Source organism: Equus asinus, unplaced genomic scaffold (genome assembly GCF_041296235.1).
Source record: "Equus asinus isolate D_3611 breed Donkey unplaced genomic scaffold, EquAss-T2T_v2 contig_816, whole genome shotgun sequence".
Taxonomy (NCBI): Eukaryota; Metazoa; Chordata; class Mammalia; order Perissodactyla; family Equidae; genus Equus; species Equus asinus.
In genome coordinates, this window is record NW_027225534.1 from 1,902,466 (window position 1) to 1,915,662 (window position 13,197).

Consider the following 13,197-nt stretch of genomic DNA (forward strand, 5'->3'; position numbering starts at 1 on the left):
AGAGGCCCCAAAGCATCTTGCTTCCAGCTCATTGGGAAGCTAAGAAACAACTGTCTCTGCCCAGTGCTCTGACAGAGTACCGGGAACATCTCTTACCAAAGCCTTTGAAACGCAGTTTCTTGGCAGGCCTTATCTGGCTGAGGTAGAACTTCTGCTCTGGGTGTGCTCCATTGGCCTAGAGCTGAAAGGCCCAAAGGTCGGCCTTGTTGGCAAAGGGGCAGGGAGCCCCCAAAGCATCTTGCTTCCAGCTCTTCGGGAAGCTAAGAAACAACTGGCTCTGCCCAGTGCTCTTACAGCCTGAGAGAAAATCTCTTACCAAGGCCTGTGAAACGCACTTTGTTGGTGGCCTGATCTAGCTGAAGTAGAACTTCTGCTCTGGGTGTGCTCCATTGGCCTAGAGCTGCCTGGCCCAAAGGGCCGCCTTGTTTGCAAAGGGGCAGAGAGGCCCCAAAGCATCTTGCTTCCAGCTCTTCGGGAAGCTAAGAAACATCTGGCGTTGCCCAGTGCTCTTACAGCCTACCGGGAACATCTCTTACCAAGGCCTGTGAAACGCAGTTTGTTGGTGGCCTGAACTGGCCGAAGTAGAACTTCTGCTCTGGGTGTGCTCCACTGGCCTGGAGCTACCTGCCCCAAAGGGCTGCCTTGATTCCAAAGTGAGAGAGTGGCACCAAAGCATCTTGCTTCCAGCTCTTCGGGAAGCTAAGAAACATCTGGCGTTGCCCAGTGCTCTTACAGCCTACCGGGAACATCTCTTACCAAGGCCTGTGAAACGCCGTTTCCTGGCAGGCCTGATTTGGCTGAAGTAGAACTTCTGCTCTGGGTGTGCTCCATTGCCCTAGAGCTGCCAGGCCCAAGGTGCTGCCTTGTTTCCAAAGGGGCAGAGAGGCCCCAAAGCATCTTGCTTCCAGCTCTCTGGGAAGCTAAGAACCAACTCGCTCTGCCCCGTGCTCTTACAGCCTACCGGGAACATGTCTTTGAAAGGCCTGTGAAACGCAGTTTCTTGGCAGGCCTCATCTGGCTGAAGTAGAACTCCGGCTCTGGGTGTGCTCCATTGCCCTAGAGCTGCCAGGCCCCAAGTGCTGCCCTGTTTCCAAGGGGCAGAGAGGCCCAAAGCATCTTGCTTCCCGGTCTTTGCGAAGCTAAGAAACAACTGGCTCTGCCCAGTGCTCTTACACCTACCGGGAACATCTCTTACCAAGGCCTGTCAAACGCTGTTTCTTTGCAGGCCTGATCAGGCTGAAGTAGAACTCCTGCTCTGCGTGTGCTCCATTGGCCTAGAGCTTCCCGACCCAAAAGGCTGCCTTGTTCCCAAACGGGCAGAGGGGTCCCAAGCGTCTTGCTTCCAGCTTTTCAGGAAGGTAAGAAACAACTGGCTCTGCCCAGTGCTCTTACAGCCTACCGGGAACATCTCTTACCAAGGCCTGTGAAACGCAGTTTCTTGGCAGGCCTGATCTGGCTGAAGTAGAACTCCTGCTCTGGGCGTGCTACTTTGGCCTAGAGCTGCCAGGCCCAAAGGGCCGCCTTGTTTCCAAAGGGGCTGAGAGTCCCCAAAGTATCTTGCTTCCAAATCTTTGGGAAGCTAAGAAACAACTGGCTCTGCACAGTGCTCTCACAGCCTACCGGCAACGTGACAGAGACAGGCCTGTGAGACGCAGTTTCTTGGAAGGCCTGATCTGGCTGAGGTAGAACTTCTGCTCTGGGTGTACTCCATTGGCCTAGGGCTGCCAGGCCCAAAGGGCTGCCTTTATTTCCAAAGTGTGAGAGAGGCCCCAAAGCATCTTGCTTCCTGCTCTCTGGGAAGCTAAAACAACTGGCTCTGCACAGTGCTCTCAAAGCCAACCGGGAACGTCACATACAAAGGCCTGTGAAACGCAGCTTCTTGACAGGCCTTATCTGGCTGAGGTAGAACTTGTGCTCTGGGTGTGCTACTTTGGCCTAGAGCTGCCAGGCACAAAGGCTGCTTTGTTTCCAAAGGGGGAGAGAGGCCCCAAATCATGTTGCTTCCAGCTGTTTTTGAAGCTAAGAAACAACTCGCTCTGCCAGGTACTCTTACAGCCTTCCGGGAACACCTCTTACGAAGGCCTGTGAAAAGCAGTTTCTTGGCAGGCCTGATCTGGCTGAGGTAGAACTTCTGCTCTGGGTGTGCTCCATTGCCCTAGAGCTGAAAGGCCCAAAGGGATGCCTTGTTTGCAAAGGGGCAGAGAGGCCCCAAAGCATCTTGCTTCCAGCTCATTGGGAAGCTAAGAAACAACTGTCTCTGCCCAGTGCTCTGACAGAGTACCGGGAACATCTCTTACCAAAGCCTTTGAAACGCAGTTTCTTGGCAGGCCTTATCTGGCTGAGGTAGAACTTCTGCTCTGGGTGTGCTCCATTGGCCTAGAGCTGAAAGGCCCAAAGGTCGGCCTTGTTGGCAAAGGGGCAGGGAGCCCCCAAAGCATCTTGCTTCCAGCTCTTCGGGAAGCTAAGAAACAACTGGCTCTGCCCAGTGCTCTTACAGCCTGAGAGAAAGTCTCTTACCAAGGCCTGTGAAACGCACTTTGTTGGTGGCCTGATCTAGCTGAAGTAGAACTTCTGCTCTGGGTGTGCTCCATTGGCCTAGAGCTGCCTGGCCCAAAGGGCCGCCTTGTTTGCAAAGGGGCAGAGAGGCCCCAAAGCATCTTGCTTCCAGCTCTTCGGGAAGCTAAGAAACATCTGGCGTTGCCCAGTGCTCTTACAGCCTACCGGGAACATCTCTTACCAAGGCCTGTGAAACGCAGTTTGTTGGTGGCCTGAACTGGCCGAAGTAGAACTTCTGCGCTGGGTGTGCTCCACTGGCCTGGAGCTACCTGCCCCAAAGGGCTGCCTTGATTCCAAAGTGAGAGAGTGGCCCCAAAGCATCTTGCTTCCAGCTCTTCGGGAAGCTAAGAAACATCTGGCGTTGCCCAGTGCTCTTACAGCCTACCGGGAACATCTCTTACCAAGGCCTGTGAAACGCCGTTTCCTGGCAGGCCTGATTTGGCTGAAGTAGAACTTCTGCTCTGGGTGTGCTCCATTGCCCTAGAGCTGCCAGGCCCAAGGTGCTGCCTTGTTTCCAAAGGGGCAGAGAGGCCCCAAAGCATCTTGCTTCCAGCTCTCTGGGAAGCTAAGAACCAACTCGCTCTGCCCCGTGCTCTTACAGCCTACCGGGAACATGTCTTTGAAAGGCCTGTGAAACGCAGTTTCTTGGCAGGCCTCATCTGGCTGAAGTAGAACTCCGGCTCTGGGTGTGCTCCATTGCCCTAGAGCTGCCAGGCCCCAAGTGCTGCCCTGTTTCCAAGGGGCAGAGAGGCCCAAAGCATCTTGCTTCCCGGTCTTTGCGAAGCTAAGAAACAACTGGCTCTGCCCAGTGCTCTTACACCTACCGGGAACATCTCTTACCAAGGCCTGTCAAACGCTGTTTCTTTGCAGGCCTGATCAGGCTGAAGTAGAACTCCTGCTCTGCGTGTGCTCCATTGGCCTAGAGCTTCCCGACCCAAAAGGCTGCCTTGTTCCCAAACGGGCAGAGGGGTCCCAAGCGTCTTGCTTCCAGCTTTTCAGGAAGGTAAGAAACAACTGGCTCTGCCCAGTGCTCTTACAGCCTACCGGGAACATCTCTTACCAAGGCCTGTGAAACGCAGTTTCCTGGCAGGCCTGATCTGGCTGAAGTAGAACTTCTGCTCTGGGTGTGCTCCATTGCCCTAGAGCTGCCAGGCCCAAAGGGCTGCCTTGTTTCCAAAGACGGAGAGTGGACCCAAAGCATCTTGCTCCCAGCTCTTCGGGAAGCTAAGAAACAGCTGGCTCTGCCCAGTGCTATTACAGCCTAAGAGAACATCTCTTTGAAAGGCCTGTGAAACGCAGTTTCTTGGCAGGCCTGACCTGGCTGAAGTAGAACTTCTGTTGTGGTTGTGCTACATAGGCCTAGAGCTACCAGGACCTAAGGGCTGCCTTGTTTCCAAAGGGTGAGAGAGGCCCCAAAGAATCTTGCCTCCAGCACTTTGGGAAGCTAAAAAACAACTGGTTCTGCCCAGTGCTCTCACAGCCTACCGTGAACATCTCTTACCAAGGGCTGTGAAACGCAGTTTCTGGGCAGGACTGATCTGCCTGAAGTAGAACTTCTGCTGTGGGTGTGCTCCATTGGCCTAGAGCTGCCAGGCCCAAACGGCTGCCTTGTGTCCAAAGGGAGAGAGAGGCCCCAAAGCATCTTGCTTCCAGCTCTGTGGGAAGCTAAAGCAACTGGCTCTCCACAGTGCTCTCACAGCCTACCGGGAACATCTCTTACCAAGGCCTGTGAAACGCAGTTTCTTGGCAGGCCTGATCTGGCTGAAGTAGAACTCCTGCTCTGGGCGTGCTACTTTGGCCTAGAGCTGCCAGGCCCAAAGGGCCGCCTTGTTTGCAAAGGGGCTGAGAGTCCCCAAAGTATCTTGCTTCCAAATCTTTGGGAAGCTAAGAAACAACTGGCTCTGCACAGTGCTCTCACAGCCTACCGGCAACGTGACAGAGACAGGCCTGTGAGACGCAGTTTCTTGGAAGGCCTGATCTGGCTGAGGTAGAACTTCTGCTCTGGGTGTACTCCATTGGCCTAGGGCTGCCAGGCCCAAAGGGCTGCCTTTATTTCCAAAGTGTGAGAGAGGCCCCAAAGCATCTTGCTTCCTGCTCTCTGGGAAGCTAAAACAACTGGCTCTGCACAGTGCTCTCAAAGCCAACCGGGAACGTCACATACAAAGGCCTGTGAAACGCAGCTTCTTGACAGGCCTTATCTGGCTGAGGTAGAACTTGTGCTCTGGGTGTGCTACTTTGGCCTAGAGCTGCCAGGCACAAAGGCTGCTTTGTTTCCAAAGGGGGAGAGAGGCCCCAAATCATGTTGCTTCCAGCTGTTTTTGAAGCTAAGAAACAACTCGCTCTGCCAGGTACTCTTACAGCCTTCCGGGAACACCTCTTACGAAGGCCTGTGAAAAGCAGTTTCTTGGCAGGCCTGATCTGGCTGAGGTAGAACTTCTGCTCTGGGTGTGCTCCATTGCCCTAGAGCTGAAAGGCCCAAAGGGATGCCTTGTTTGCAAAGGGGCAGAGAGGCCCCAAAGCATCTTGCTTCCAGCTCATTGGGAAGCTAAGAAACAACTGTCTCTGCCCAGTGCTCTGACAGAGTACCGGGAACATCTCTTACCAAAGCCTTTGAAACGCAGTTTCTTGGCAGGCCTTATCTGGCTGAGGTAGAACTTCTGCTCTGGGTGTGCTCCATTGGCCTAGAGCTGAAAGGCCCAAAGGTCGGCCTTGTTGGCAAAGGGGCAGGGAGCCCCCAAAGCATCTTGCTTCCAGCTCTTCGGGAAGCTAAGAAACAACTGGCTCTGCCCAGTGCTCTTACAGCCTGAGAGAAAGTCTCTTACCAAGGCCTGTGAAACGCACTTTGTTGGTGGCCTGATCTAGCTGAAGTAGAACTTCTGCTCTGGGTGTGCTCCATTGGCCTAGAGCTGCCTGGCCCAAAGGGCCGCCTTGTTTGCAAAGGGGCAGAGAGGCCCCAAAGCATCTTGCTTCCAGCTCTTCGGGAAGCTAAGAAACATCTGGCGTTGCCCAGTGCTCTTACAGCCTACCGGGAACATCTCTTACCAAGGCCTGTGAAACGCAGTTTGTTGGTGGCCTGAACTGGCCGAAGTAGAACTTCTGCTCTGGGTGTGCTCCACTGGCCTGGAGCTACCTGCCCCAAAGGGCTGCCTTGATTCCAAAGTGAGAGAGTGGCACCAAAGCATCTTGCTTCCAGCTCTTCGGGAAGCTAAGAAACATCTGGCGTTGCCCAGTGCTCTTACAGCCTACCGGGAACATCTCTTACCAAGGCCTGTGAAACGCCGTTTCCTGGCAGGCCTGATTTGGCTGAAGTAGAACTTCTGCTCTGGGTGTGCTCCATTGCCCTAGAGCTGCCAGGCCCAAGGTGCTGCCTTGTTTCCAAAGGGGCAGAGAGGCCCCAAAGCATCTTGCTTCCAGCTCTCTGGGAAGCTAAGAACCAACTCGCTCTGCCCCGTGCTCTTACAGCCTACCGGGAACATGTCTTTGAAAGGCCTGTGAAACGCAGTTTCTTGGCAGGCCTCATCTGGCTGAAGTAGAACTCCGGCTCTGGGTGTGCTCCATTGCCCTAGAGCTGCCAGGCCCCAAGTGCTGCCCTGTTTCCAAGGGGCAGAGAGGCCCAAAGCATCTTGCTTCCCGGTCTTTGCGAAGCTAAGAAACAACTGGCTCTGCCCAGTGCTCTTACACCTACCGGGAACATCTCTTACCAAGGCCTGTCAAACGCTGTTTCTTTGCAGGCCTGATCAGGCTGAAGTAGAACTCCTGCTCTGCGTGTGCTCCATTGGCCTAGAGCTTCCCGACCCAAAAGGCTGCCTTGTTCCCAAACGGGCAGAGGGGTCCCAAGCGTCTTGCTTCCAGCTTTTCAGGAAGGTAAGAAACAACTGGCTCTGCCCAGTGCTCTTACAGCCTACCGGGAACATCTCTTACCAAGGCCTGTGAAACGCAGTTTCCTGGCAGGCCTGATCTGGCTGAAGTAGAACTTCTGCTCTGGGTGTGCTCCATTGCCCTAGAGCTGCCAGGCCCAAAGGGCTGCCTTGTTTCCAAAGACGGAGAGTGGACCCAAAGCATCTTGCTCCCAGCTCTTCGGGAAGCTAAGAAACAGCTGGCTCTGCCCAGTGCTATTACAGCCTAAGAGAACATCTCTTTGAAAGGCCTGTGAAACGCAGTTTCTTGGCAGGCCTGACCTGGCTGAAGTAGAACTTCTGTTGTGGTTGTGCTACATAGGCCTAGAGCTACCAGGACCTAAGGGCTGCCTTGTTTCCAAAGGGTGAGAGAGGCCCCAAAGAATCTTGCCTCCAGCACTTTGGGAAGCTAAAAAACAACTGGTTCTGCCCAGTGCTCTCACAGCCTACCGTGAACATCTCTTACCAAGGGCTGTGAAACGCAGTTTCTGGGCAGGACTGATCTGCCTGAAGTAGAACTTCTGCTGTGGGTGTGCTCCATTGGCCTAGAGCTGCCAGGCCCAAACGGCTGCCTTGTGTCCAAAGGGAGAGAGAGGCCCCAAAGCATCTTGCTTCCAGCTCTGTGGGAAGCTAAAGCAACTGGCTCTCCACAGTGCTCTCACAGCCTACCGGGAACATCTCTTACCAAGGCCTGTGAAACGCAGTTTCTTGGCAGGCCTGATCTGGCTGAAGTAGAACTCCTGCTCTGGGCGTGCTACTTTGGCCTAGAGCTGCCAGGCCCAAAGGGCCGCCTTGTTTGCAAAGGGGCTGAGAGTCCCCAAAGTATCTTGCTTCCAAATCTTTGGGAAGCTAAGAAACAACTGGCTCTGCACAGTGCTCTCACAGCCTACCGGCAACGTGACAGAGACAGGCCTGTGAGACGCAGTTTCTTGGAAGGCCTGATCTGGCTGAGGTAGAACTTCTGCTCTGGGTGTACTCCATTGGCCTAGGGCTGCCAGGCCCAAAGGGCTGCCTTTATTTCCAAAGTGTGAGAGAGGCCCCAAAGCATCTTGCTTCCTGCTCTCTGGGAAGCTAAAACAACTGGCTCTGCACAGTGCTCTCAAAGCCAACCGGGAACGTCACATACAAAGGCCTGTGAAACGCAGCTTCTTGACAGGCCTTATCTGGCTGAGGTAGAACTTGTGCTCTGGGTGTGCTACTTTGGCCTAGAGCTGCCAGGCACAAAGGCTGCTTTGTTTCCAAAGGGGGAGAGAGGCCCCAAATCATGTTGCTTCCAGCTGTTTTTGAAGCTAAGAAACAACTCGCTCTGCCAGGTACTCTTACAGCCTTCCGGGAACACCTCTTACGAAGGCCTGTGAAAAGCAGTTTCTTGGCAGGCCTGATCTGGCTGAGGTAGAACTTCTGCTCTGGGTGTGCTCCATTGCCCTAGAGCTGAAAGGCCCAAAGGGATGCCTTGTTTGCAAAGGGGCAGAGAGGCCCCAAAGCATCTTGCTTCCAGCTCATTGGGAAGCTAAGAAACAACTGTCTCTGCCCAGTGCTCTGACAGAGTACCGGGAACATCTCTTACCAAAGCCTTTGAAACGCAGTTTCTTGGCAGGCCTTATCTGGCTGAGGTAGAACTTCTGCTCTGGGTGTGCTCCATTGGCCTAGAGCTGAAAGGCCCAAAGGTCGGCCTTGTTGGCAAAGGGGCAGGGAGCCCCCAAAGCATCTTGCTTCCAGCTCTTCGGGAAGCTAAGAAACAACTGGCTCTGCCCAGTGCTCTTACAGCCTGAGAGAAAGTCTCTTACCAAGGCCTGTGAAACGCACTTTGTTGGTGGCCTGATCTAGCTGAAGTAGAACTTCTGCTCTGGGTGTGCTCCATTGGCCTAGAGCTGCCTGGCCCAAAGGGCCGCCTTGTTTGCAAAGGGGCAGAGAGGCCCCAAAGCATCTTGCTTCCAGCTCTTCGGGAAGCTAAGAAACATCTGGCGTTGCCCAGTGCTCTTACAGCCTACCGGGAACATCTCTTACCAAGGCCTGTGAAACGCAGTTTGTTGGTGGCCTGAACTGGCCGAAGTAGAACTTCTGCTCTGGGTGTGCTCCACTGGCCTGGAGCTACCTGCCCCAAAGGGCTGCCTTGATTCCAAAGTGAGAGAGTGGCCCCAAAGCATCTTGCTTCCAGCTCTTCGGGAAGCTAAGAAACATCTGGCGTTGCCCAGTGCTCTTACAGCCTACCGGGAACATCTCTTACCAAGGCCTGTGAAACGCCGTTTCCTGGCAGGCCTGATTTGGCTGAAGTAGAACTTCTGCTCTGGGTGTGCTCCATTGCCCTAGAGCTGCCAGGCCCAAGGTGCTGCCTTGTTTCCAAAGGGGCAGAGAGGCCCCAAAGCATCTTGCTTCCAGCTCTCTGGGAAGCTAAGAACCAACTCGCTCTGCCCCGTGCTCTTACAGCCTACCGGGAACATGTCTTTGAAAGGCCTGTGAAACGCAGTTTCTTGGCAGGCCTCATCTGGCTGAAGTAGAACTCCGGCTCTGGGTGTGCTCCATTGCCCTAGAGCTGCCAGGCCCCAAGTGCTGCCCTGTTTCCAAGGGGCAGAGAGGCCCAAAGCATCTTGCTTCCCGGTCTTTGCGAAGCTAAGAAACAACTGGCTCTGCCCAGTGCTCTTACACCTACCGGGAACATCTCTTACCAAGGCCTGTCAAACGCTGTTTCTTTGCAGGCCTGATCAGGCTGAAGTAGAACTCCTGCTCTGCGTGTGCTCCATTGGCCTAGAGCTTCCCGACCCAAAAGGCTGCCTTGTTCCCAAACGGGCAGAGGGGTCCCAAGCGTCTTGCTTCCAGCTTTTCAGGAAGGTAAGAAACAACTGGCTCTGCCCAGTGCTCTTACAGCCTACCGGGAACATCTCTTACCAAGGCCTGTGAAACGCAGTTTCCTGGCAGGCCTGATCTGGCTGAAGTAGAACTTCTGCTCTGGGTGTGCTCCATTGCCCTAGAGCTGCCAGGCCCAAAGGGCTGCCTTGTTTCCAAAGACGGAGAGTGGACCCAAAGCATCTTGCTCCCAGCTCTTCGGGAAGCTAAGAAACAGCTGGCTCTGCCCAGTGCTATTACAGCCTAAGAGAACATCTCTTTGAAAGGCCTGTGAAACGCAGTTTCTTGGCAGGCCTGACCTGGCTGAAGTAGAACTTCTGTTGTGGTTGTGCTACATAGGCCTAGAGCTACCAGGACCTAAGGGCTGCCTTGTTTCCAAAGGGTGAGAGAGGCCCCAAAGAATCTTGCCTCCAGCACTTTGGGAAGCTAAAAAACAACTGGTTCTGCCCAGTGCTCTCACAGCCTACCGTGAACATCTCTTACCAAGGGCTGTGAAACGCAGTTTCTGGGCAGGACTGATCTGCCTGAAGTAGAACTTCTGCTGTGGGTGTGCTCCATTGGCCTAGAGCTGCCAGGCCCAAACGGCTGCCTTGTGTCCAAAGGGAGAGAGAGGCCCCAAAGCATCTTGCTTCCAGCTCTGTGGGAAGCTAAAGCAACTGGCTCTCCACAGTGCTCTCACAGCCTACCGGGAACATCTCTTACCAAGGCCTGTGAAACGCAGTTTCTTGGCAGGCCTGATCTGGCTGAAGTAGAACTCCTGCTCTGGGCGTGCTACTTTGGCCTAGAGCTGCCAGGCCCAAAGGGCCGCCTTGTTTGCAAAGGGGCTGAGAGTCCCCAAAGTATCTTGCTTCCAAATCTTTGGGAAGCTAAGAAACAACTGGCTCTGCACAGTGCTCTCACAGCCTACCGGCAACGTGACAGAGACAGGCCTGTGAGACGCAGTTTCTTGGAAGGCCTGATCTGGCTGAGGTAGAACTTCTGCTCTGGGTGTACTCCATTGGCCTAGGGCTGCCAGGCCCAAAGGGCTGCCTTTATTTCCAAAGTGTGAGAGAGGCCCCAAAGCATCTTGCTTCCTGCTCTCTGGGAAGCTAAAACAACTGGCTCTGCACAGTGCTCTCAAAGCCAACCGGGAACGTCACATACAAAGGCCTGTGAAACGCAGCTTCTTGACAGGCCTTATCTGGCTGAGGTAGAACTTGTGCTCTGGGTGTGCTACTTTGGCCTAGAGCTGCCAGGCACAAAGGCTGCTTTGTTTCCAAAGGGGGAGAGAGGCCCCAAATCATGTTGCTTCCAGCTGTTTTTGAAGCTAAGAAACAACTCGCTCTGCCAGGTACTCTTACAGCCTTCCGGGAACACCTCTTACGAAGGCCTGTGAAAAGCAGTTTCTTGGCAGGCCTGATCTGGCTGAGGTAGAACTTCTGCTCTGGGTGTGCTCCATTGCCCTAGAGCTGAAAGGCCCAAAGGGATGCCTTGTTTGCAAAGGGGCAGAGAGGCCCCAAAGCATCTTGCTTCCAGCTCATTGGGAAGCTAAGAAACAACTGTCTCTGCCCAGTGCTCTGACAGAGTACCGGGAACATCTCTTACCAAAGCCTTTGAAACGCAGTTTCTTGGCAGGCCTTATCTGGCTGAGGTAGAACTTCTGCTCTGGGTGTGCTCCATTGGCCTAGAGCTGAAAGGCCCAAAGGTCGGCCTTGTTGGCAAAGGGGCAGGGAGCCCCCAAAGCATCTTGCTTCCAGCTCTTCGGGAAGCTAAGAAACAACTGGCTCTGCCCAGTGCTCTTACAGCCTGAGAGAAAGTCTCTTACCAAGGCCTGTGAAACGCACTTTGTTGGTGGCCTGATCTAGCTGAAGTAGAACTTCTGCTCTGGGTGTGCTCCATTGGCCTAGAGCTGCCTGGCCCAAAGGGCCGCCTTGTTTGCAAAGGGGCAGAGAGGCCCCAAAGCATCTTGCTTCCAGCTCTTCGGGAAGCTAAGAAACATCTGGCGTTGCCCAGTGCTCTTACAGCCTACCGGGAACATCTCTTACCAAGGCCTGTGAAACGCAGTTTGTTGGTGGCCTGAACTGGCCGAAGTAGAACTTCTGCTCTGGGTGTGCTCCACTGGCCTGGAGCTACCTGCCCCAAAGGGCTGCCTTGATTCCAAAGTGAGAGAGTGGCCCCAAAGCATCTTGCTTCCAGCTCTTCGGGAAGCTAAGAAACATCTGGCGTTGCCCAGTGCTCTTACAGCCTACCGGGAACATCTCTTACCAAGGCCTGTGAAACGCCGTTTCCTGGCAGGCCTGATTTGGCTGAAGTAGAACTTCTGCTCTGGGTGTGCTCCATTGCCCTAGAGCTGCCAGGCCCAAGGTGCTGCCTTGTTTCCAAAGGGGCAGAGAGGCCCCAAAGCATCTTGCTTCCAGCTCTCTGGGAAGCTAAGAACCAACTCGCTCTGCCCCGTGCTCTTACAGCCTACCGGGAACATGTCTTTGAAAGGCCTGTGAAACGCAGTTTCTTGGCAGGCCTCATCTGGCTGAAGTAGAACTCCGGCTCTGGGTGTGCTCCATTGCCCTAGAGCTGCCAGGCCCCAAGTGCTGCCCTGTTTCCAAGGGGCAGAGAGGCCCAAAGCATCTTGCTTCCCGGTCTTTGCGAAGCTAAGAAACAACTGGCTCTGCCCAGTGCTCTTACACCCACCGGGAACATCTCTTACCAAGGCCTGTCAAACGCTGTTTCTTTGCAGGCCTGATCAGGCTGAAGTAGAACTCCTGCTCTGCGTGTGCTCCATTGGCCTAGAGCTTCCCGACCCAAAAGGCTGCCTTGTTCCCAAACGGGCAGAGGGGTCCCAAGCGTCTTGCTTCCAGCTTTTCAGGAAGGTAAGAAACAACTGGCTCTGCCCAGTGCTCTTACAGCCTACCGGGAACATCTCTTACCAAGGCCTGTGAAACGCAGTTTCCTGGCAGGCCTGATCTGGCTGAAGTAGAACTTCTGCTCTGGGTGTGCTCCATTGCCCTAGAGCTGCCAGGCCCAAAGGGCTGCCTTGTTTCCAAAGACGGAGAGTGGACCCAAAGCATCTTGCTCCCAGCTCTTCGGGAAGCTAAGAAACAGCTGGCTCTGCCCAGTGCTCTTACAGCCTAAGAGAACATCTCTTTGAAAGGCCTGTGAAACGCAGTTTCTTGGCAGGCCTGACCTGGCTGAAGTAGAACTTCTGTTGTGGTTGTGCTACATAGGCCTAGAGCTACCAGGACCTAAGGGCTGCCTTGTTTCCAAAGGGTGAGAGAGGCCCCAAAGAATCTTGCCTCCAGCACTTTGGGAAGCTAAAAAACAACTGGTTCTGCCCAGTGCTCTCACAGCCTACCGTGAACATCTCTTACCAAGGGCTGTGAAACGCAGTTTCTGGGCAGGACTGATCTGCCTGAAGTAGAACTTCTGCTGTGGGTGTGCTCCATTGGCCTAGAGCTGCCAGGCGCAAACGGCTGCCTTGTGTCCAAAGGGAGAGAGAGGCCCCAAAGCATCTTGCTTCCAGCTCTGTGGGAAGCTAAAGCAACTGGCTCTCCACAGTGCTCTCACAGCCTACCGGGAACATCTCTTACCAAGGCCTGTGAAACGCAGTTTCTTGGCAGGCCTGATCTGGCTGAAGTAGAACTCCTGCTCTGGGCGTGCTACTTTGGCCTAGAGCTGCCAGGCCCAAAGGGCCGCCTTGTTTCCAAAGGGGCTGAGAGTCCCCAAAGTATCTTGCTTCCAAATCTTTGGGAAGCTAAGAAACAACTGGCTCTGCACAGTGCTCTCACAGCCTACCGGCAACGTGACAGAGACAGGCCTGTGAGACGCAGTTTCTTGGAAGGCCTGATCTGGCTGAGGTAGAACTTCTGCTCTGGGTGTACTCCATTGGCCTAGGGCTGCCAGGCCCAAAGGGCTGCCTTTATTTCCA